Consider the following 25980-nt stretch of genomic DNA (forward strand, 5'->3'; position numbering starts at 1 on the left):
TCTAAACTTTAATTTTTTTAGAATTTTGGTATATAATTAGTCTTTGTCTTAAATTAATAAAGTGTTCCATTTATTTATCACAGTAACTTTGTCATCTCTGCCCTTACTTTCATTTGTTTTAAACTAATAAAGTGTTCCATCTATTTATCGCAGTAACTCTGTCATCCCTCCCCTTATTTTCATTTCACCACCATTATATTTAAGAAAAAATAGCAATATATATAAAACAATCTTTTTTAAATATACTCAACTTTCAAACATTATTGTTTCATACTTAGCTACAGAGTATCTAACCATATTTAAATTTTCCCTTTTTTAATTCCCCACCCCCATAACCATGTTTAAATTTTCCCTCTATTTTTTTAATTGCCACCCCCAAACTCTATTAAATTAGATTTTAAAAATTTTAGTCACCAAAATATAAAAAAAAACCTACCCTGCAAACTTTCAAACATCATTACAAACTTTCCAAAAATACCAAATTCCTAATTATTATAAAAATCATACATGGAATAAAATAATAAATTTCTTAATTAAAAACGAAACCTACCTTGCAAAACTTTCAAACATCATTACGAACATTCCAAAAATACCAAATTCCTAGTTACATTCTAAAAATACCAAATTCCTACTTATTATATAAATCATACATGGAATAAAATAATAAATTTCTTATTTAAAAATATTTAAGACATAATTTACATTCATATGTTTAATAATTAAAAAATAATAATAACATCACCTATGATCAATTGTGATTCATATCATATTAAATTAATATGATAAATTAAATTTTAATATAATTAAATTCTTAAAAAAATTATATTAAAAAATAAAACATTTATAAATATTAATATTAAAATATTTCACAAAAATCGATAATTTATATTTTAAATTAAATTATATAATTTAAGAAAAATAAAAACTTCATCAAAATTGATAACTTATTTCACCCAAACTTATCATTTATATTTATTTTTTTAAATTTAATTACATTAAAAATAAATAATATATTAGAATTAATATTCAAGATATTCCACCAAAATTCATATTTTAAATTAAATTTAAAAAAATACAACTTGATAATAATAATAATAAAAAAAAAATAATAAACAAAAAGACATAATCATCCAATGTACTCACGCTATCATATTTAAGGCAATAAATAAAAAATAAAATCTGAGAAAGAAAATAAAATCTTTTATAAGATATTCAACCAACATTAAAAAATAAATATATATACTTTTTCTCAAAAAAATTATACACATGAAGGATATTTCACTAAAATATGTCATTCAAAATTTAAATTATTGGCCCGTGACACTTGGAAAACCTTATTTATTAGGAAAGAAATGTATGTGAAATATAACGATTAAGACTTTCCATATAAACATTAAGACGTAACAATGTGCCTTACAACTCACTTATCTTATACTCAAAATTCATATAACTTCTTCCTTAAGTGTTTAGTTAATAACTTTAGTGACATACATTACCATTTAATCATGTAATCAAATACCTTCTTTATTCACTTAGTCAATTTAATCATAATTCCTAAACCCTCTCCTTTAATCAAATTCCTTATTGATGTTCACAAAATAAACATGATAGGTAATAAATTTATCCAGTTCAATCATCTTCCAAGAAACAAGGAATGGTCAATTAAAAACAAGGAATGGTCAATTAAAAACTTCATTACCACCTAGTTCAAGCTTATGCAAAAATGAAGCAAGGATATATTAAACCATAGTTACCAAGTTCGGCCGTATCGGCGTGGAAAATTCGGAAACACGGCTATTCGGTTCGGTTCGACTGAAAATTCGTTAAAACCATAGTTACCAAGTTCGGCCGTATCGGCGTGGAAAATTCGGAAACACGGCTATTCGGTTCGGTTCGACTGAAAATTCGTTAATTCGAATTCGGTACAGGGTCATGTGAATATAAATTTAATATTGTTATTTTTGGAATAAAAAAAAATGATAAATATAAAATTTAATATTAAAAAAAGTTTTATATTAAAAAATTATAATTATGCTTTAATTTTGTAAAGTTTTTTGTTAATAAAAAATTTAATATTTAAAAAAATGAAATTTTTATATTAAAAAATATATAAAGAGTAAATTGTATACTAGAAAATTTGTATTTATAAAAAACAATTAGTTTCATATTGAAATATAGGAGAAAATAGTATGTTTATAGTTACTAAAATAATAAATTCATGTAATAAAGATTATCAAACTCCTATATATAAATATTTGTAAGGTATATAATTTCTATATAAAATGGAAATTTCTATATTAAAAGCTATATAAACAGTAAATTGCATATTAGAAAATTTGCTTTTGTGAAAAAACATTAGTGTCATCTTGAATTATATTAGAAAATAATAAGTTTAGAGCTAGTAAAATAATAAATTCATGTGACAAAGTTCATTAAATTCTTATTTATGAATATTTGTAAGATATATAATTTCTATATAAAATGGAAATTTTTATATTAAAAGGTATATAAACAGTAAATTGTATATTAGAAAATTTGCATTTTTGAAAAACAATGAGTGTCATATTGAAATATGGTAGAAAATAGTAAGTTTATAGTTACTAAAATAATAAATTACAACAAAGATTAATAATTTCTTATTTATAAATATTTGTAAGATATATAATTTGGAATTTTTTCCATATTAAATTTTATACATATTTTTTTTCAAATTTGGTAACTATGTTTTGTACACTCCAAAATGGAAAACCATGAATTAAGGTTTGGGTGTGCTTCCCCGGCCTAGAATGAGTAGAATGTGCAACTTTTAACTAAAAGAACAAAATCAACTTTTGAAAGTGTGCTTTCAACTAGATCCACTTGGAATGAGTAGAATGTGAAGCGTTTAACTAGAAGAACAAAATCAACTTTTGAAAGTGTGCTTTCAACTAGATCCACTTGGAACGGCTAAATCTATGAGCATGAATTTAGATTTTAGTTATTGATTAATAATGAAATTATTTTTCATTTTTAAGAGAGATATTAAAATTTATGATTTGAGGTAATTATTCTTTTCTAAAAATAATATAGGTTTATGGTTTTTTTTATAGAATTATATAATATTAAATATATTTATAGTATTTTCAATTGTTTTAGTTTATAAATAATTAGTTTAAGAAGATAGAAAGTAAAAATATATATATATTTTTTTTTAATAATTAAAATTTATAAGATCTATTTTTCCAAATTTTTCCAGTACTGAATTTCAAGTAGTCAAAGTTTTTCCGTATCGAACCAAAATCAAATTCATATTCAAATTCGAATTTGGTAACTACAACTTAGAATTGCATCTAGAAGAAACTTACTTTATCACATATATTGACAAAATGGAAATTTCTAGCAAAGAAATTAAAAAACGAATAAATGCATCACTAAATAGTAATTGAAGTATTACCTTATCCAAGTATAACTCTACAAGGCTTGGAAAATTTAAACGAGGTTTATAATATCCAAAGAGGTTTCTTTGAAAGTCCTCTAATTCAGAAGATTCATTGCAAGGACTACTTCTCAAAGACGTACCCGCAAAAACATATACACCCTAATCTTGAAAATACAAAATTGTGATATCAAACCCCCTTTTCACTTATCAAGATATTCATTGCATCTGTTTTCTTAAAAATGAAGCAATGTCTTTTGCAGTTATTTTTTAATCACTAATATGTTTGAATGAAAATAAATGAAAAGGAGCTGAGACAAATTACATTAGGACAAGCTTCAAAGGCTTGAATTATGGATTTAATGTTTCCTATGTATTTGAGATTGCTTTCAATTCTTTGATGGGATTTTTTTAAATTATGTATTTTAAAAAATGATAGTTATAAGTTTTCAGAAAAATTATTTTGAATTTTATTTTTTTAATAGATTATAATAGAGAAAAGTATCATTCGAAAATTTATGGTTTTTCAAAATCGAGAGCCCAAACACTTTAAATGGTAAATTGATTATTTTACTATTTTATTTTCTTTTATTTTAATTGGCCTAACCCATAGAGTATTTTCACTTGAATCTCATTGTTTAATAAATTTCTCATTTATTACAATTTTATTTAAGGATATTTTTTAAAAGTTAATATGTATAATATTCTTTTTAATTTTTAAGTATTAGTGTAAACTTATTTTAAATAAGTATTTAGAAAATGTCAAAAGTGAGCAAGCCTCTTCATATGCAAATCTCTTTTAGAATTCAAAATTGAGGAAAAAGTTTATACTATGTAGCTAAGATGGATCTATTCTGGTTATATATATAAAATTAGATATAATGACCAAAATTTATAAATATTTAATTAGTTGACATTCAAATATTTCACTTAATATGACAAATATGTTATTTATGGAACCATACTATCCATATTATTATTAATAAATTTTTAAATATATGTAAATATTATTTAACTCTAGATATTGAATTATTTTATTTATAAGCCACATTAATTTTTTTTTATTATTATTATTATTTCCAGCTTAGTATTAAAGAGATGTTGTAATATTTCATCTTATCCTCTTCTTTTAAATACATTGGCTTGGAAAAATTACAACAAAAATAAAAATAAAATAAAATTTCAAAAGTAAAACAAAACATTAGAAATTTTTCAACTCCGAATTTTGATAACCATGAGTTTTCCCATTATATTATTCTTTAATGTAGTTTATTTAAAAACATAAAATTTCAATAAATTCTGTTTTTTTCCTCCTAATGTAATGAAAAATTAATGTTTACGCTGAATTGGCTAATTATTTTACTTTAAATGGACTTCTAAGTGAACTGTAATATTTTTCATTGTTGTGATAATGAAAATATACTATTCTCTTTCCCTTTAACTTTTCTCTGACTGAGATTTTATAAGTAAATATTTTGTATAGTATATGAGTCACAAATTTTAGTTAAATATTTTTACTAATAAATTAAAAAATTTATTCCGAGTAAAATTTACCTAAAATACCCCAACAATGAGTTCAAACACTATTGTTCACATGGCAGGCAATTTGTCGAGTATTTCTTGTTTTCTATGCATCGTCACAATCGATAAGAATAACGACTCAACCATATATTTATACAAGGCTATAATGCATGCAGAGGATGAACTAAGGATCGTAATTTGATTGTTGCAACCTACATGTCTAATGCGTTAGACATAAGCTCACAAAATCGTATTTCCAACTCATATTTTGAGGAAAATGGTTGAGTAATCATACGATTTAATCCTTGTTTTGATATTAAAGGGGAAACTTAAGAAAGTTTGAAATGAAATCATAACTAACAAAGATTCAACCAAAGTGTAATGCAATCATAACTAACATAGTATCAACCCTTTATATTTTGGGTGTGTGACGTAATTAACCAAAGTGCAATGCAATCACAACTAACATAGGATCAACTCATTTATTTTGGGTGTGTGACGGATGTGTGACATAAGCTTAGAGTTACATTTTTAGGTTGATTTAACTTATTTTTTACATGTTGAGATTAATTTATCTTTTAGAAGTAAATATTTTGGTTTTCGAATGATCATTTTTGGGAATTTTAAAATATTTATATAGTATTTTTAATTGACATTATGAACGAAACATCAAAAAGAGAAAATAGTAAACATAGTGAGCGAGGGAAGGGTATGTGTTGCCAAATCCTTCAGAATCATCACACCTTTGTTGGAGAGATGGCTATCAAAGAGGGGGATGGTTCTCACTCCTCCTATGTTTCTCACCCCTCCAATGTCCCTTGTCTATAGGCTCGAAAAGGTGGATTGCACGGAAAAGAGAAATGTTGTCAGAGGAGCTCACCTAGGCACGATTAGTGGAGTAATTGTTTTAGATTTCATAGGTTTGCCTTTTGTTGGTCTTAGTGAGAGTCTTGAGCTTGTGAAGGTTCACAGATACAACATTTTCAACCCATCTCGTTTGGTATTTAAAGGTACTATTGAGCATGCAGGCACACCAAGAAAAGACAAATGCGTGAGAAGGTTTTTTTCCTACAAATTGTTTGCTGAAACTATTGATTGTGATTCTCAATGGGGGCTCTGGAAGGCCTGCAGTTTTATTGACATAATGTTCCCACCAAGAAAGTTTCTCAGGCTAGTTGTGGTTGTCTCATGTTCTCATCCTTCATATTGCGGGAAGGATGTCAACGAATTGTTTGCCAAATATTGAAAAAGAGGAGTCAATGTGGGGTTTGGTAATGTCTGATTTTTTTTGGAAAGATTCTCTTGCCAGCAGGCCTTCTGAGGGGAGTTGTGCCTCCCTTGTGGACTCTATCTATTGGTTTGGATCAACTAAGAAAGATTTTGAGGACGTGGTTCTTCAAAAATTCCCTAATTTTGATAGGTCCCTATCTAGAAAATCTATGTGTTTCCAAGTAAAAGATGCAAACATTGTAGCTTTGGTAGTTGACAACATTCATTAGATTATAGGAATCCCTATGGGAGAAATTAGGATCCTCTATGAAGGAAGGCTATTGAATACAATTAATGATCTCAAAGCCTATGGCAATAAAAATGATTCCACTATCTCCTTTTCTCCAGTTTGCAAGGAAACACCAGGGGCAACAAGACATCTTCTTTTGCAAGGCCCATGTATTTCAAAGAAGCTCTAAAGGTGAATCCTAGTCCTCCAATTCCCATGGAGCTCTTAGGTCAAGCTTTTTTCGTGTAATATTCGTCTAATAACCAAACAATAGAGGTGAATTAAAGCATTAATAAGTGAATAACAACACATGTTGAAAGCTGGGCGATTATGTGTCATTTTAATGGTTTTTTGCCTTTGATATCTACCCTCCAAGATTGGGTGCACCAAAATGGGTCCCTGAACCTAGATTTGTTATTTTTCTTGAAGAGATATTTCGTGGTTTTATTTAAATATATGTAAGACCAGAAGAAGGTTTTTATTAAGGGATCTAGTTATGGGGCGAGGCTGGTCTTTTGATTCAACCATGGTTCTTGAAGATTAATTCTCGCACCATGAAGTCATTACCTATTTTTGTTTGGGTTAGGCTCTCAAACTTACCTCTTCACAAGATGTAGCCATAGATGATCTTACCATATAACCTAGAGGATATTAGAGACTCTATAGCAACATTTATCAAAGTATACACTGAAATATTGTCAAAAGGTTTCATAAGTTACATTTGCATATGTGTGGAAGTGGACCTCAAAGAAGGTTTATTAGATAAAATCGTCCTAAAGTGGGAGGGTAAGGAGTGCATTAATCCATTCAACTACGAAAACAATACCTTCAGGTGTAGAATTTTTCAACATCTTGGGAAACTTTAGAAGGCGTGTCCCTCTTCAAAGGGGTTTTTTAAACTAGGAACCGAACAGAAGCTACCATGGCTAGAGAGATATGAAAGTTGAAATGAAGTCTAATAATTCTAAAATTTAAAAGAACAACAGCTCTAAGAAACATAAGTCATCTCCCAAAATCTCGTCGTCTCATTATACCAAACATCCTCCAACTACATGAACACAACCCCAAATAGAGGGAAATATTTTGACAAAGGAAAATGAGAGAAGTTTAGCAATAACTATAGTTGCAATTTACAGGGAAAAGCACAATCATGAATCTGATCATTCTGATAGAAAGAATGAGCCAATTAATTTGACCAAAATGGTTGCTATGGTACTTTCCCAAAAGAATGAATGAGTAACATTATACTTTGTTGTAAAAGATAGCTAGATAGGGTGGATTGATGTTGTGAGGAGAAAGGGTAAAAAAGAAAAACTTTTGAATCACCCTCGGTTTTAAAACCAGGATTGTAGTAGATGTACTCTTTGAGTATTTGATTTGTTGACGTTATTTAATTTTTTCAAATTAATAGAATTTAACTTACAAAACAAAAATGATATTACTAAAATCTCAATTATTCTTATACAACCTTTTAATTAATTATTTTTTAAAGATTATTATCTTGAATTATTATTTCTCATTTCTAGTTTATATAAAAATAAGTGAGAACATTTGTTATTCTACATGAGAGGAAGTAAGAGAGTTACTAAAGCCCCCACCAACCTTAAATTAATTGGTAAAGCGGATAGGGAATAAAGAAAAGAAAATTTCAATAAACTAAACAATATTCACTATTTTCATCAATATATCTTCGTAAATTAGCAAAAAATTAAGTCAAAACATGAGCTTCACTAATCTTACATTGTAATTAGTTACTTTGATTAGAATAAAAGGTAACTTTATAATTGAACATCCAACACAATAAAAACTATGAAATAAGTATTTATGTAAATGCTTATATAGTTAGATTTAATACCTATGGTAAATCATAAATATTTAATAACCAACCTAGATCCATCTTAATTCTAAATCTATTAAACATCATGGATCAAATCTCTTTTCACATTAAAAAACATTTGAACCTCAAGAAATTGGGATCAAATCTCATTTCACTTTAAAATAGATTTGCGCCTCAAGAAATTTGATCCCTCTAAGCCCTTGATAGATCCAGAGTTAAGGTTGATCAATGTTGGTTAATATATCTTAAATGACACATATTAGCCTACATGACCTTTGATTGATGGTGGATAGGTGCATACTTAAGGAACTTCTTGTTAGTTCAAATCTCTTATTGTCGTTAACTTACACGAAAAAATGCTACATATAAATTTTAGGTTACTCTTATTCCAAAGTAATTAATTTCTTTTACTTTCAATTACTTTTTCTTGTTGGAAATTAAGTGTGTGTGTGTGTGTGGGTGTATTATTTAATGTAGATATTTAAATAAATTATTTAAGTCTTTACTAAAATATTTTTTTAAAGTATAAGAATTATACATCTTTCTCAAACATAAAAGTGAAAATATAAGATTTTTTTACCGTTATTTATTTTATGTCATTTTAAAGTTGATATAAAGTTATTTTTCTTCACATGAACATAAGAATATTTTATTGATACTTGAGATTGAAAGTGAAATATTTTTACCACATTACCACATATCCTTCATACTGGGTTGTAATATCAAAGTTGAACAACTAACACAACCAACAAAGTGAGAATGAGATTATTGATATTTTAAAATGTTTTTAGCTAAAAGTAACCGCATATGTATATTCATTTTTGTCAAAATTATTTTTATTTAGAGAAAAACTTATTTTTATTTTACAAGAGGCACATTTCAACAAATCCAATATGGAGAAAATTACACGTCCCTCACACTGGGTTGTAGAATGTTTCTTAGAGAAAAATGTAATTTTAATAATATAATTATAATTATAATATTTATCTGTTTTAATAGGGTGAATAAAAATACACATGAATGGAAATATATAGGTAATTTAAGAGGTTTTTTATTCATGTCATTAACTCGAATAATAGAGATATTGTAATTCCTGAATTGATAACCTAGAATGAGTTTCTTTCCAAGACAAGGGGTTGGTGTTGTCCCACTTCACCAAAAGCCTCAGGAACGTGGTAGATGTGATTATAATAAATAAGGTTGTATTAATCTAAAGTTGCATGCATACTTTGAATCACAATAATAACTGTCTAAGAATGCTACACTTAGGTCTTGATTGTAATTCATGTATAAAGTTTTCCCATCATGACTCCACTCATGCGGAGTACCAACTAGAGTCAATTATTGCTATGGATCTATGCATTCTCATCCAAGCCAAGTTTTGAAGTAGTTAGTGACCAATGCAACCAACCTATGTAACTAGTTATGATCCATGCTATCTCCAATTGTAGTTCTCCCTCGACTTGCTCCTTTGCACTCCATATTGGAAAAAAATGGCATCATCCACTGGGAAACTACCATTTTAGTGGATCTTTTTTTGCTTTTGTTGTATGGAATTGTAGTGTAGATGTTAATTTCAAAAATTGTTGATGCTTTATACTCTTATATAGTTTGTTTTCCTCTTACATGATAGGTAGTGGTCCGATAGCTTTTGCACCTAGCCTGCTATGCAGATAGAGTATAAAAACTTATTCATACTGGAATAATGTTTCGGACATAGATCCATTGGATTGCTCATAGCTTGGAATTCCTCTCAAAATCCATGCTCCCTCTCTCATTCTTAGCCTCTCTTCTGCCCCTCCCATGTTTTTCTCTCTAGCCAAAATTGATTGTCTCTTCTGTCTTTATGCTTATATCCTCAAATCTACTATGCATCCTTAGTTTCTAAGCCTTTTCTTCAGTTTGTTTTGTAATTTTTTTCATTCCATCCTCTTTTTAGCTTCCCTCCCTCTTTACTTAGATGTTAGTATTTTCTATTAGTCATGGTATTTGTCGTGAGATCTCTCTATTCATGTCTCCATTACATGCCCCCCCCCCCCCCCCCAGTTCCTTAAACCGTCATCTCTTGTCCTAATGTGGACTTATGTAGAAACACAACGAAATATAGAAATACACATATACAGAGAGATGCAGTAGAAATAAAACTTCATTTCATTAATATCAAAGAATTGAAATATGTTTACATACAAAAATAAAAATAAACTAGCTCGGGTGATGGTAGTTTATCTCTGAGAAGACATTTGGTGGCTACATTCCTTTTAATTGTGTTACAATGAGACTCAAAGGCCTATTTATCATTGAGAAATAATGGAAAACCCTAAACATCCATAAACCTAACCCTAGGAGATGAAGCACCAAAACTGTGGGCCCTGTTTGGGTACAATGGTACATCAACTTCCTGGGGTCGTAACTTTTGCATACGATCTTCATTTGGTTATCATAATACCTCGTTTGGAAGATCTATGAGAGGAGGCTAAAAAAGGCCAAGGAACCAAAATGGGACTTTTCCGTTCTCATTGTTTTCCATAAAAATGTCTTTTAGTCCCTCAAAATAGCCAAAATTAGTAAGTTGTGCTGCACTTATGGAAATGGAAAAGAAACAATGGTGGGGTCGAAGTGGAATAGGTGGGTAGCCACCAACATCCACATGGATTAGTCCTACCCCATTAGTAAGAAATTTTCCCCATTGCGTTAAGTGCCTCCATGATATGGGGAGAATTTCGCTGAACTTCGTCCCTAGTCAGCCACTTGCTATGGTGCAGGATTTGGTCAACTTTGCTAACCCAATACAGTTGGATTTTCTATTGGCAAGTGTTCTTCATCTTCGTGTCCATGATCTGATCAATTATGGTCTGTTCCATGTAGTCTGGTTTAACTTTGTTGGTGTGAGTTGTTCTACAATGTTTGATGTGTCCAGTAATGGTGGAAAGTATGGTCGAAGGAGGTCCGCATTGGACATTGGGTGCATGCCAAAGAATGGAATGATGATCTTTAAAACATTTTCCCCTACAGCCTTAGTGATGGTGTAAGGCCCATATCACAGTGGGAAAATCTTGTGGTGGGGCCCAATGAGGCGCTCCTTCTACAAATGTAACCAAAACGTTTTCCCACATGAAAATTATGTGGCACCCAACTCTAATCATGACGCTGCTTGTAGTTAGCATTGGTTCTTTCCAATATGTCATGGACCTAGTGGAGGATGTGCTGAATATGCTCAATGAAGTTGTTAGCGCTATCAGCTTCAAATTGGATATGAGCCGAATATGCTTGAGTAGCTGCAAATAGTATGGCCACATCAATGGGACATAGTGTCTAGAATCCCAACCCCACTTCAAAGGGGCTGTGGGCAGTTGAGCTATGGAGAGATCTGGTGTAGTTTTGTTGGACATAAGGTAGGCTTTCATCCCATGTGTGTGGATGTGTTGAGTTGTACGTACATAAAATGTGTACGATCATCCTATTGACGGCCTCTGTCTAGCCATTAGTTTGGGGGTGGAAAGTTGTGGGCTTAGTGAACTTGGTATCCAACATCGACCAAAGACTTGAACAAAATGTACTTAGGAACCTATTGTCCATATTAGAGGTAATGGACTTTGGGATCCAAAAATGTACCCACACTCATTCAAAGAAGCACTTAGCAGTGGCTTTTGCTCTGATACTCTTCTTGTAGGCCGCCATAATGGGCATCTTAGAGAGTCTGTAGATGACCATGAAAATGTAGTCATTGAAATACTTATTAGAAGGAAGGCCTGACATGTATTCCATGAAGATAGATTCCCAAGGACTAGGAGTAGGTAGAGGAGTATATAGGCCTTGATTCTTGATGCTCGGTTTGGTAATGACACAAGCAGTGGAGGATCTAAAGTACTTCCCAACATCCTGTCAAAGTTTTGGCCAATAAAAATACGTTTGTAGCACTGTCACTATTTTCTCTACCCCAAAATGTCCAGCAACTCGATTGTAGTGCGCCATCCAAATCATATTGGCGCACTCACTTAAAGGAACACATCTATGTTTGAGGTGGCATAACAGTGCATCCTGGTAGTGAAAATTTGGAACTTTCTTACCTTCTAGGAGTTTCAGGTACGTGTTTCCAAATTTTGGATCACTCTTATAAAGGTGCGACCACCCCACAGTCTTGTGCCCACAAGAGTTGAGCATAGTGGTTAGTGCCATGAATAGTGGTCAGCTGAGGAAGTCTACAACATTGCTGGTGTTGACCTTATTGTAATTAATGTTCAAATGGAATTTTTGTAGGTATGTGGACAATTCCTGATGGCAATCATTTTGCAACTTCCCCTATCTTTGTATGAACTGTAGGAGTTGATGGTTTGTGTGGATGACCATTTCCTTCACTAGAATGTAATGCTTCCATTTTCGGCAGGCTTGCACAATGGAATACATCTATTTGTCCTAGGTGGGATACTTTCGGACTTTGTTTGAAAGTGTCTCACTGTTATATGCCATTGGATGCATCTTCCAAGTAAGAAATACACCAATAGTATAGTTGAAGGCATCTATCTCGATCTCAAATGGTTGTTGTAGGTTTGGTAATGTGAGCATTGGTGTAGACCAGAGGCGATGGTTCAACTTATAAAATTCCTTCTATTGGGATTTAGACCAAAGGAACTTTTCTTCTTCTCTTCCCTTGGTGACTTGAATTAAAGGCCGAGTGATATGAGAGAACCCCAACACGAATCTACGATAGAAATTGGAAAGACCCATAAAGTTGTGGAGATCTATTCGAGTGGATGGGGTTGGCCAATCCTGAATGACTTGTATCTTGGATGGGTCCACATGCACACCCTTCTCATCAATGACATGCCCTAGATATTCAGCCTACGTCATGCTAGAAGTGATTTCCTCTAAATTTTCACACAACTTGTGTTGTCACAGGGGTTGAAGGACTTGTCGAATATGGTGGAGGTTCTCTCCCCAACTCTAGCTAAAGATCAATATGTCATAGAAAAACACCACTATGAATTCATTTTTGAAGGGTCACAAGATGTTTTCCATCAATCTCATGAAGGTTACGGGGGAATTCGTTAACCTGAATGGCATACCCAACCATTTAAAAAGCCCCTCCTTGGATTTGAAGGCAATCCTCCACACATCAGAGAGTTCGATAGGCACCTACTAATAACAAGACTTCAAGTCAATATTGCTAAAATAAATGGCCACCTTGACCTGGTCCAGAAGGTCATCAATCTATGGGATTGGGTACATATTCTGGACAGTGATCTTGTTCAGTGCCTGACAGTCAATACAAAGTCTCTAGAACCCATCCTTCTTTGTCTTCGTGGTGTTGTTCCTTTTCTTATGTCTTTGACGGGTTGTCCTGGGTCTCCCTACCTTGGTTTTGTCTTCTTCTATGTGGTTTGGAGGGGGGAGGCATGGATTTCCCTTGCTTCAGATTCATAGATCCAAACTCTCGCTTCTTTTTTTTAAACTTTTGCAAAATCTTGACAGCGTATCTCTACGTCGTGCCGAGCGAGGAGATGTCCAAGAACTCCATCTAGTTCTGTATGTACTTGTGTCAATAGACGTGGTACTTGAGTACCAAATGCCAGTCAGAATCCTTGATACCTAGCCTGATGCGAAAGGTATGGAAAAAAATTTTAAACTTCAGAACATCTTGGTCCCTTCCCTATTGTAGTGTCGTCCACTTTATGTATTTATCCTCAGAGCTTCCGATAGGGTAATATTTTTCTTTGGTGGTGTCTCAGAAAGAATTCCAAGTGTGTACGACTAAAAACAGTGAGGATTCCCTCTTGTCCTTTTGTTCACAGTACGTTTACCGCCAGTCCTTGATGTGTGGGGAAACTTTGAGAAGTGAAAAGGTAATATTTTCCTGATTGGAAAAGTCATGAACTGAAAAATATCCTTTCAACAAATTTAACATTTTTTCTATGACATCTACATATATTTGGCCCTCAAATATGGGAATATCAAAGTTAACTTTTACCTTTTTAGGAGTGGCACCTACAGAGTGGTTGTTGGATAAATATGCATCACCTTTGGGTAGTCATCGAAGGATGTGGGAAAATTTATCCAACATCATGTTCCTCTATCACTCGAGGGCTTCCTAGAGCAGTATTTTGAAGGGATCTCCTCCCCCCTTATCTTTCGTTTCTTCCACAATGGGAGAATTAGGGGATTTTTGAGGCATAAAATGGGCCTCCTAAGGAAATTATAAAATAATAGTGGAAATAATAAAATAATATTAGATTACATCATCAAATTTTAGAGGGAGAAAAGTCAAAACTATTTTTTCAACTCATATTTTCAACTTATCTCCGTATGGGTTTACTCAAATTTCAAGCGAAAACACTTGTTGGATGTAGAATTTGATTCCTCATCCAGGGAGTACCCATGTTGCATAATTTTGATGGGCCCTACTACATGAAAAATGAGAAATACATGAAAAAACGTGATTACAATCACGTTTTTCATGTATTTCTTATTTTTCATGTAGCAGGGTCCATCAAAAGTATGCAACATGGGTAGTCCTTGGATGAGGAATTAAATTTTTCATCCAACTAGTACTCCCACTCGAAATTTGAGTAAAAAAATAGGGAGATAAATTGTAAATACGAGTTGAAAAAGTAGTTTTATTATTTTATTATTTTTTAGTCTTTGTAATTTTTTACTCGAAAAATAGTGAATCATCCCCCATGGTTGACATCATCATCTTGAATCTTATTGGTTCTTATAAAGTTTATTTTGGTTGTACATTTTTCTTAGGAGGCCCATTTTAGACCTCAAAAATCCCTTAATGTGTAGTCAGGTTTTTTGATGTTGGTCTTGCAAAGGTTCCACCAGATCGAGCCCTAACTCCTTATACCTTTACCTCATCGAGGAAATGCAAAGAAAAACAGAAAGAATAGGTTGCTTTGATACCACTAATCTAGACTTATGCAACAACACAAAATAGTATAGGAATACCCATATACATAAATATGTAGAAGAAATAAACTTTATTTCATTAATATCAAAGAACTAAAATATCCTTACATACGAAAATAAAAATAAACTAGCTTAGGTGATGGTAGCTTATCTCTAAGAATAGATATGGTATCCACATGCCTACAAATTGTGTCATAATGAGGCTCAAACACCTATTTATTATTGAGAAAGAATGGAAAATCCTAAACATCCCAAAACCTAACCCTAGGAGAAGAAGCGCCAAAATTGCGGGTCTCGCTTGGGTAAATTGGTACATCAACTTCCCAGGGTCGTAACTTTGTCAAAAGATCACCATTTGGCCATCATAATACCTCATTTTGAGGACGTCGAAGAGGATGCCAAAGCAATTTGGGAAACCCATTTCGGACTTTCTAGTCTCTCCTTTTTCCCTGAAAACATATTTTAGTCCCTCAAAACAACTCTAGAAGTTCAAGACCCAAAATATTGCCAAAAATAGTAAGTTGTGCTACAATTAAGTAAACCAAAAAGAGGAGACAGTGGGGGTCCAAGTGGAATTGGCAATTGGCCACCAATATCCACCTAGATCATGTTCCGTGTCCCTCTTCTATCTACTCCTTTTTGGCTTCTCCTCCATACCTGATTAGTACACCCATTTTTGTAGGGCTGTGACTTTTGATCAAGAAGAGTCTCATTGGGGCAACACATATGCACCTTCTCTTTGAGGCAACTACTACTCATTTTCACAAGCTCACTCCAAGGTGCATCAAGGATGAATTAACCTATACCAAGGAGGAAGGATCCTATCACAAGAAATAACACTTGGGCACAAAGGTACTTGTTGAGATGGAAGAATGGGTACCAGATATTAGGCATATCTACAGACACTTCCACCAGTATATTCACACAACATATTTGTATTGGCGCATGAGGTTCCTCCTTTGTAGAACTTTATTAGAGTCACATGAGCATTAGGAAGAAGTCCTTCATTCATTTAAGCATCTGTATCACCATACCAAGGACCTAGATTGAAGAATGGAATGAATCAAATAACACCATAGCATCCAATGCCCACATAGAGGCATTCAAGGTGACTAAATATCCCATCCAGGTTGCAGGCACAAATAAAGATGCCTCTATTTATTTTTATATGCTTCTATTTTATTGGTTTCTAGTTCCTACTATTCACTTTCAAAGCAAATTAGGCCAATTTTTCATTTTTTGTATGCTTAATTTTTACTTAGTACTATGTTACCTCTTGTCTCTCTACAAAGAGTGAACTTTTGGCTTTAAGTCTCCCTAGTGAGACACTAACCTAAGACTTCTCATTATTCTCCTGTACACAAATATTTAAGAGGAAATACAATTTACCAAAAGAAATATCAATTTGGTAAAATACTTATAAATTAAAGAAAACAATATTTAAAAGCTAAATGTAAATTTAAATTGGTGTGTTAATATTTAAAATTTTGATTGAATTCTATGTTTATTTATATTTAAAGTTTAATATTTTTAAATTTCATTTATTATTCTTTAACCATTACATGTTTAATTTATATGTATATGTAAAATCAAATTAAACCATACATATTGAACGTAGAACCTATTAAGGCATATGTATTTTATGTACTCGATTCATAGGACTATATAAATTAAACACAGATCATGAATGTGATAAGGAAGGCCAACCAATGTCTCTAATAAATTGTTGACACCTAATCTTTTGGATTAGGTAAATCCATGTAAATATTGCAAAGAGGAAAATAAATAGAATTGGAAGACAGAGAGACAATGGGAGATGAAACCTAATAATATCCCTCTCCATTCATGTTCCATCTTAATGAAAAACACTGGTGGAGTTATGTCCTAGCTTGACATGTCATCAAAGGCAACTCCTCTTTTTTGGCTTCCCTTTCTTCCTTTGTAACTCCCTTCTGCCACTTTTCATGCAGTTTGTCTTATTTATAAAATCTCTGCCATCCTCAACCATCTATTTTCTTTACTCTTTGTATTGAATATAGCTTGCTATCAAACCTATGGAAACACCATAGCTGATTGTTGCAGTCATATTCTGCGTTGAAGAATGTATGATGAGATCCTTTCGAACATTGATTGGTGCATTAGATCTAAGGATATTATATGTTCCACATTGAGCATGTTGGTCAGAATCTTATGAACGATGTAAAGTTTAAACTTTGCATTGAGTTGTATACACTTCTTGCAAAGATTGTGACCATTTGTGCATTGAGTTAAATTTGATAGGGAGTTTCTCTGTGCATTAATCTCTCGCTATTGGAGGTGCATTGAAATTTTTTGACTGACATGCAATGCATATGGTATGTGGTTTGGTGACTTTTCTATGCTACATTATATGCATATCATATGTGCATTGATTGCATATGGATGGTTCTAAATGTTGGGGATAACATGGCCTATCTTCTTATGCTGCATTCTCCCAACACTCATATAAATTCATCACAACATCCTTGTACTCATATTTATCATCTTAATATTTTATTGAATATTGAATCATTGGAATAAATATTTTCCATTCATATTCATTTTCATTCTCGCTATCACTCTCATTGTCTCAGCATGGCCCTTGAAGAAACATGATAGCTCCATCATGATTAGCATAGTGCACCCATATAGGTGACAATTCAACCCTCATTGCTCTCCACTCATGTTCTTCCAACACTCTGACTAGCAGGAAAATTTCAAGAATAACATTTAGAAGCATAATCTGTATGTAATCATAGGGAGGAGTATCGTTGTAGAATGTTTTTGAATATTTAAGATCTTTTATAGCATGTTTCCATTCACCATTCTCTATTTTTATTCCCAGAAATGGATGGATGGAAAGACCAAACAAAAATGAGTTATTGGCTTATGGGGGAACTAAGTGCATAGGCTGATTTAAGGAAAGTGCATAAGTTGAAGGAGTGGTGATATATAATAGATGAGAAATTAAAATATTGTCTTGGTATAGTGAAAAGTGGTCTTTTTCCATTCAATATTTTACCCAAGCAGATATCAAATAAGGTTGCATTATTTTGAAGCACATAGTCCTTCCTAAGAATGAATACACTCATATCTATTTTGGGAGTAGTTGTCACTCGCAAGGATAACTTTCCTAAGTGGTCTTGGGAAATAACACACGCACTAATTTTAAATGAGTTGTGGAAAGGGGTTTGTGAAGGAGAAGCAAATAGTGCACCCATAAATCCCACTTCTGATGAGTTTTCCATTCAAGAAAACGTGAACAACAAGTCCTTTGCCTTGATTGTAGAGTCAGTAAATGAATATGTGAGTCAACATATTTTTCCATTTTCAGATTTCTGTGAAGCCTTAAAGAAGTTGAAGGAATTTTATGACTCACACTTTGAACTTGAAGTTGTTCAATTAATGATTAAGTTGTTCAGTCTTGAATTGAAAAATGATTACCCTCTTGCATTAGCATTAGAAGTAAGATCCATTATGCATGAAATAAAATCGACTGGTGTTGAAATATACGTTCATCTCATAGCTTATATCAAGGCACTATTTCTCACTAATTCACATTATCTTGAGTCACTGCAAGCAAGCAACAACCTTAAGGAGATTAAATTTGACTCCTTTGAAAAGACGTTTATTAAGAGAGAAGGATTTTGGGAAGAAGACATTTCCTCAGTCTACTGAAGAAGTTGTATGCCTTGAAAAGAAGGAGAGGAATTATACATAATATTCTTCTATAGGAAGAGGTGGCCGAAGAGGAAGAGCATGGAGGAATTTTAGAGGCAAGGGGGAGGTAGACAGTTCCAAGGAGAAAGTCTCATCTTCATTGCATACGATGTAATAGAGATGGACACGATTCTTCCACTTGTAAGTTTCCTTAAGACAAAATTTAGGAGGAAAGAAATGAAGGAAAAGGTAAATCACCTGACAAAGGGAAAGGTAAAGCACCAAAAGCCGCTCATTATGTTGTGGCACATTGAAAGATTGGAGTAACTGAAGACTTGTTCAATGCTTCACTTGATTCATGGAAGGATGATTGATTTCTTGATTTAGGAGAAACTTTCCACATGACTTTCATGATATATTTATTTGAATAACTCACTAAAAATGTTGATGGAACAATATACATTGCAGACAAGTCAAAACTCAAGCCATTAGGGCTTGGAACCATAGGCTCAAACTACCTAGTCTTCTAGACCTTCTTCTACATGATGTTCTATATCTCTTAGCACTAAGGATAGCATTTATGTCCTTATTCCACATCTGCTAGAAATGACACTCCATTCATATATTTTATGGCAAGGTTGAAGTCATAAAAGCATCAGATCACTCACTTGTCATGATGGGGATAGACTAATAAAGACTTATGAAGCTGCAAGGAACCTCTACTCATTCACATAACTTCCCATACAATTATCAATATGATGAAGTTATTTTTCCATCAAGTCTTTGATGGAATGCTATATTTGGACACTTGAACTATGAAAACCTTCATTTGTTGAAGAAAAATGGTGTTACTCATTTGCTTATAATTCCTAGGAAACTTAAGAAATGTGATGCTTGTATCTTAGGAAAGCACATGAAATAGTATTTTCATGATTCTCATTCCATAGCCCATAGAAAACTTGAACTCGTTCATTTTGATTTATGTTTCCCAATGCACATTCCTTATGCAAATGGTAATAAATATATGATGCCATTTATTGATGACTACACCAGGATGTGATGGGTTTATTTATTGAAGAACAAATATGAAGCTTTTGAAACATTCAAGAACATTCATGCATACATTGAAAATTATGCACAATCTCATATTGGTTCTATTCGCATTGATAATGGTAAATACTTTACTTTCAATACTCCTATTTTTCAAATGCTTATGAACAATTATTTTCTATCCCATCTTAGAAAATTTATATGGTTTTATTGATGATATTTCTTATTTATAGAAGATCATGAGAAGAGCACATTAAACATGCATATCATGTTCTACAAATTATTGAGAACAATCAATTATATGTAATAATATCCAAATGTTATCTTTGGAAACAAAAGGTAGATTATTTGGTACATATTCTTTCAATGGAAGGACTTAAGGTGGACTCTCAAAAAATCTAGGCTATTACAAAATTACATATTCCTAAGAAGATCAAGTGTCTTTCAATTTGGTTTATCTTGGGTGGTTAGGAAGATGGATTGCTATCCTCCTGTTGATGGGCCAAACTTACGTCAGTATTTAAGGGAACTCCCCAGTGAAAAACCCCTAAGAGACTCTAAATTGTTTAGGATAGGAGTGTGGCCATCTAGTATGTGAGCCTGACTACTACTATGTTACATTATTTTTTATTTGTAACCGAATGAGAGGAAAGCATTAGAAAACAAAAAAAAATACTAAAAAATACAAGTTAGAGTATATTTATGGAAAAAATTACATAGAAGATGCTACAAACATAACAATTACCAAATAATATGACATCAATATTAAATAAGCGTTTTATGAAACTTCAGTTAAAATGATTTTCTTTTTTAAATAAATATTTGATTATTGATCAAGAGTTAGTTCCTAATTAACAACAATAATGAAAAAAATAAATTCATATAATATTCCCATGTATAATATATTCTTAAATAAAAATATGGTTTGTTAATCAAACACATAGAAGCATAAACATATACCATCAAACCACCAAGATGATATTAGTCCCAGGATGCTCAATAACACATGTATGGAATTTATTTCTTGAGCTCAAATTGTTTCTCTAAATTAAGATGAACTGTCAATAGAACCATCATATGAAATACTAGTGAAATACATTAGTGGAGATACAAAGCTAACGCTTGAATTCTAAAAAGGATCCATGAGCTCTCAAAACAATATGCTAAAATGTAGTGCAAGACTAAAATTAAACTATAGCTAGCCATGAGAGTATAATTATACAAAGTGAGGAGGCTTTTCACCTACCATGACCTTTCACCTTCCAAATGACTCTCTAATCTAAATTATATTTTACATTTTAATAAAATACAAATTATAATGAAATCAAGAAATAAAACATTCTCATTGATCCAAATGAATGATTGATATATGAAGAGCTTCCATCTATAAATCTATGACCAATATTCTTTCCATGCATTATATTATGAGGTGATCACCTAGATCTTATGTCATAGTTTATTTTCATATCTCATGAATCATTATAAGGTGTTAGGTAGAAAGGTTCATTTTTTATCTTGCACCTAGTTCAATAGCATTGTGAGCATTGTGTGCAAATTCACAAGATCTATAACATATTTCATGATCATCTCCTTAGTAGCCTATATATCAGCTCTTTTAGTAGGTTGCTTTATTGGATCTAATATTCCTCAATCTTTTGCTTGAATTCTTCCTATGTTCTTATTTCTTCTGGTGCACCAATGGAAGGTATTTATGCACCTTGACAAGAGATTCAAGCCCATTGTGGAATGTCTCATAAGCATTGATTGTTTTCTCCATGTCTCTACTCAAGTTCTCATGCAACTTCATTTTGATCTTGACATCTACTTTATATTTCTTTGCAGTTATCCAATCATTCTTAGGTAGTTCTTTGGGTACATTAGAGTATTTCATGCCCCATCCATATATGAGATTCACTGATGTTGATGTTATTTTAATTGGAATTCCTCTTCCTTTTAATTCACTTACCATGTGAGAGATGGAGCCATTACTTGGTGCTGGGTCAAAATTTCGTCATAGACTTTACCCATAACTTCTTTTAGAACTTTAATTTCTTCAAGAATTGTTGTGTGCAAATCTTCGCCACAGGGGTGTGTGATCAAACAAGTATGGTTCTCAGTTTTTAGTTGAAGATTATTTTTCTCTAAAATGGACAACTTTTCTTTCAAATCATCAACATCTTTAGATAATCGTTCCATGTTCTTCTCTCTTGCAACTATGAAAGCAGTTCAGTTAGAAGCTACCATTACGACATTTTCTATAGTGTTGACCAATGTATACCTTTCCATAGTGACCAATGTGGGTGTTCCTGAATCCTTGGCCCAACATTTGTGCCTTTCTTGTATGATTTTCAGCTTAACTTGATCAAATGTGAGTCTGGAGATATCCAACATTGTTTCTCCATCTTCCATTGTAATACCTAATTCATGGGATGGAAAGTGTTCACTAATGAGAGGAGTGGGTGGTGGGACATTCAAGGTAGGAAACTCTATCGCTATTTTTGTACCTTTTAACATGTTTTCATCCGCTACCTTGTTGATCAAATTTTATTCAGTTTTCTTAGGAAACGCTTCTTCTTGCATCCTAACTTCTTCAACTTCCTTCCTTTTCCGTCATTCTTCTTCTTTTCATTTCCTCGTGGCCTCTACATTCTTCTTATTTATAGATCATCATTTCTAAATTCCTCTTCTATTTTATTTAGGTTTTATTCTTCTCCTTGCTTTATCCTTATCTCTTACTCCTCCTACTTTATTCTAACTTCTTAATCTTGCTATTTCATTTTAGTTTCTTTATCAACCTTTTATTTATTTTTATTTTCTTTGTTGGGTTCGTGTCCTTGTTTTGTTTTAAGAATAACCTTTTTCTCTTCCAAGATCATGCTCACATGATTTTCATTATTTGAATGTAATCCTTTTTTAACTTCAAGAAATTTTTGCAATTCCTTGGAAGTATTGTAAAGGATCTTTACCTTTTCCTCCTCTCCATTGGTCACAAAAATATATACCCAATGGTATCTTCCTTCTTTGCAATGCCCCATGGCAATGCCTATTGGACGATATCTATGGAAACTTAATTCACCAAATTTGAAACATTATATTTCTTCATATTTTTCTTCTACCTATTTCAAACTCTTAATGGAACATGCCTCTATATCTAATGGGAACACAAACCATGGAGCTTTCTTGGCTTTGATTAGTGTCTTAGACAAACTTGTAGTGATTTGATAAGTTTCTTCCTACAACACTATTTTTTTAGTGTTGAATGTTGGTAAAGCATTTGGAGGTTTATAGGTGAAAAATACTTTAATGTAAGTTGTGTCCCCAAGGGGAAGCCAATTTCAAATGTCTTGAAAATCACTAGTCCTATCAAACATGTATGGAAGTTCCATGCCAAAAATCATATGATATATTGGAGAGATGAGGTACTCAACAATCTTCTTGTACATACACATATACAATGTATTCCACAAACTCTTATAATAGATATGTACATGAAAGTCTTTATCAGAAAGCCAATTTAAAACTTGTCCTTCGAACTCATATTTAGTAGATATGGCATCTAATAGGTAAGATTCCATATAGAATTTTGACTGCTCCCTCTCTGGTCAATTCTCTATAGCTTAGACATTAGATTTGATGGAGGATGCTACATTGTCTACCTAGTTAAGTATGGTTCCTTTGGTGGCATAAGAATGAACCAAGGGGACCCAACCTTCCTAAAATGATTAGAACACATATTTCATTAAATATGGAAGTATTCAGTGGATCTATAATTTAGAACTTTAACTAGATTAAGTTTTTTCAAAATGAGGAATTAGAAAGTCACTTAGTTCACTAATTTTAATGTAGATATTCACCATTTTTGTGTAAAAATTATCATGATAAACTTTATAAAACAAATTTATATAAACTTGCTAAAGAAAATCTTTCACATTTTAATCTTGGATTCCTTACATTATCTATTTTAATATTTTTTATGGTTTATAGTAAAAGATGAGTTTGTTAAGGTTATTTTATGAAAATAATGATGCGTATGTTACTATTATTAATCCATTTAATTATAATCTGATATAGTAAATATCATGTATGTGTTAAGTCATGATTATTACTAAGGCAGTGTTGGCACAATTTAAAAGTCTATCACCTTTGCAACACTAGTTATATTATGGTTGAAGATTAAAAAACTCTCAAAAATCATCGAGTTTATACTCATATTGGAATTAAATTTCAAAATATTTGTGACACTACCAACCTTCTTGATTGTTTAACTAAACAAAATTATGATGATCTTGAAACACTTCTTTTAATTCTTTTTCGGCGTAACAATAAAATTCGAAATAACTTTTAATCATATCTTTTAATCTTCTTATTTACCATAGTTGGTCTTAGTGGATGATAATCATCATTATCACCATCATAATTACATACTATTGTAGAAAGTTTGCACCATTTTAGAGTTGAGGAGAAAAATAAATTTATGATCAAATTAAATGTTGAATGTGAGTAGTAGCATAATTTATTTTTATTTATTAGTTGTACGTTTATGTTAATAAAGAAGTTGATTGAGGCTCACTTTATGAATAATAGCTTAATATGCAAGATATATATTAAGTATAAAGTTATTTAATGACAAATGAAATTTTTAGTAATGTGTCCAATATATAGCATTATTTAGAACTTTAACTAGATTATATTTTTTCAAAATGAGGAATTAGAAAGTCACTTAGTTCACTAATTTTTATATAGATATTCACCATTTTTTGTGTAAAAATTATCATGATAAACTTTATAAAACAAATTTATATAAACTTGAAAAAGAAAATATTTCACATATTAATCTTGGATTTTTTACATTATCTATTTTAATATTTTTATGGTTTATATTAAAAAGATAAGTTTGTTAAGGTTATTTTATGAAAATAATGAGTGCGTGTAACTATTATTAACCGATTTAATTATAATCCGATATAGTAAATATCATGTATATGTTAAGTTACGATTATTACTAAGACAATGTTGGCACAATTTAAAATATTGGAATTAAATTTCAAAATATTTGTGATGCTACTAACCTTCTTGATTGTTTACCTAAACAAAATTATGATGATCTTGAAACACTTATTTTAATGCTTTTTTAGCATAACAATAAAATTCAAAATAACTTTTAGTAATATCTTTTTACCTTCTTATATACCATATTTGGTCTTAGTGGATGATAATCATCATTATCACCATCATCATTACATACTATTGTAGGAAGTTTGCACCATTTTAGAGTTAAGGAGAAAATATTTTTTTAGGATCAAAATAAATGTTGAATATAATTTATTTTTATTTATTATTTGTACTTTTATGTAAAAAACGAAGTTGGTTGAGGCTTGCTTAATGAATAATAGATTAATATGCAAGCTATATATTAAGTATAAAGTTATTCAATGACAAATGATCATAGTAATGTGTCCAATATATACCATCATAGATCCATTTTAAGTGTAGATGTAGGGATCAAATTTCTTCAAGTGCAAACATTTTTAGAGTGAAAGATACAATGTGTTATTTTTGATTGTTGAAACTATATTTTTGAATGCTAAAAGAGTATATATACGAACAAATAATAATTTCAACCATAAAAAAACTTATATATATATATATATATATATATATATATATATATATATATATATATATATATATATATATGAAGTTGATATTGACATAAATTAGTTAACATAAATCTTCAAATAGTTACTTTTGAAAAGTATAAGATTTAAACATCTAATTCACACATTTTTTTTACTTCTAATTACTTTAAAAAATATTCTTTTTTAATATTTTTCTATTTAGAACATAATTTTTATTTTAAAAGGGCACAGACGGACAAACAAACTTACACATCCCCCCATATTGGGCTGTAGAATGAGCTCATCTCAATTACTAATCATTTTAATGATCAAAATCAATCATGAATTAGAATAGTAACAAAGTAGTACAATTTGATTATTTTCAAATACAACAAGAAAGAGAGAAAAATGATTAAGATATTTATTACAAATGTTTAGTTTTTATCCCTGAAATGTT

This window comes from Pinus tabuliformis, chromosome 9 (genome assembly GCF_031772625.1).
Source record: "Pinus tabuliformis cultivar Carrire ecotype Pingquan chromosome 9, CPIR1, whole genome shotgun sequence".
NCBI classification, from domain to species: Eukaryota; Viridiplantae; Streptophyta; class Pinopsida; order Pinales; family Pinaceae; genus Pinus; species Pinus tabuliformis.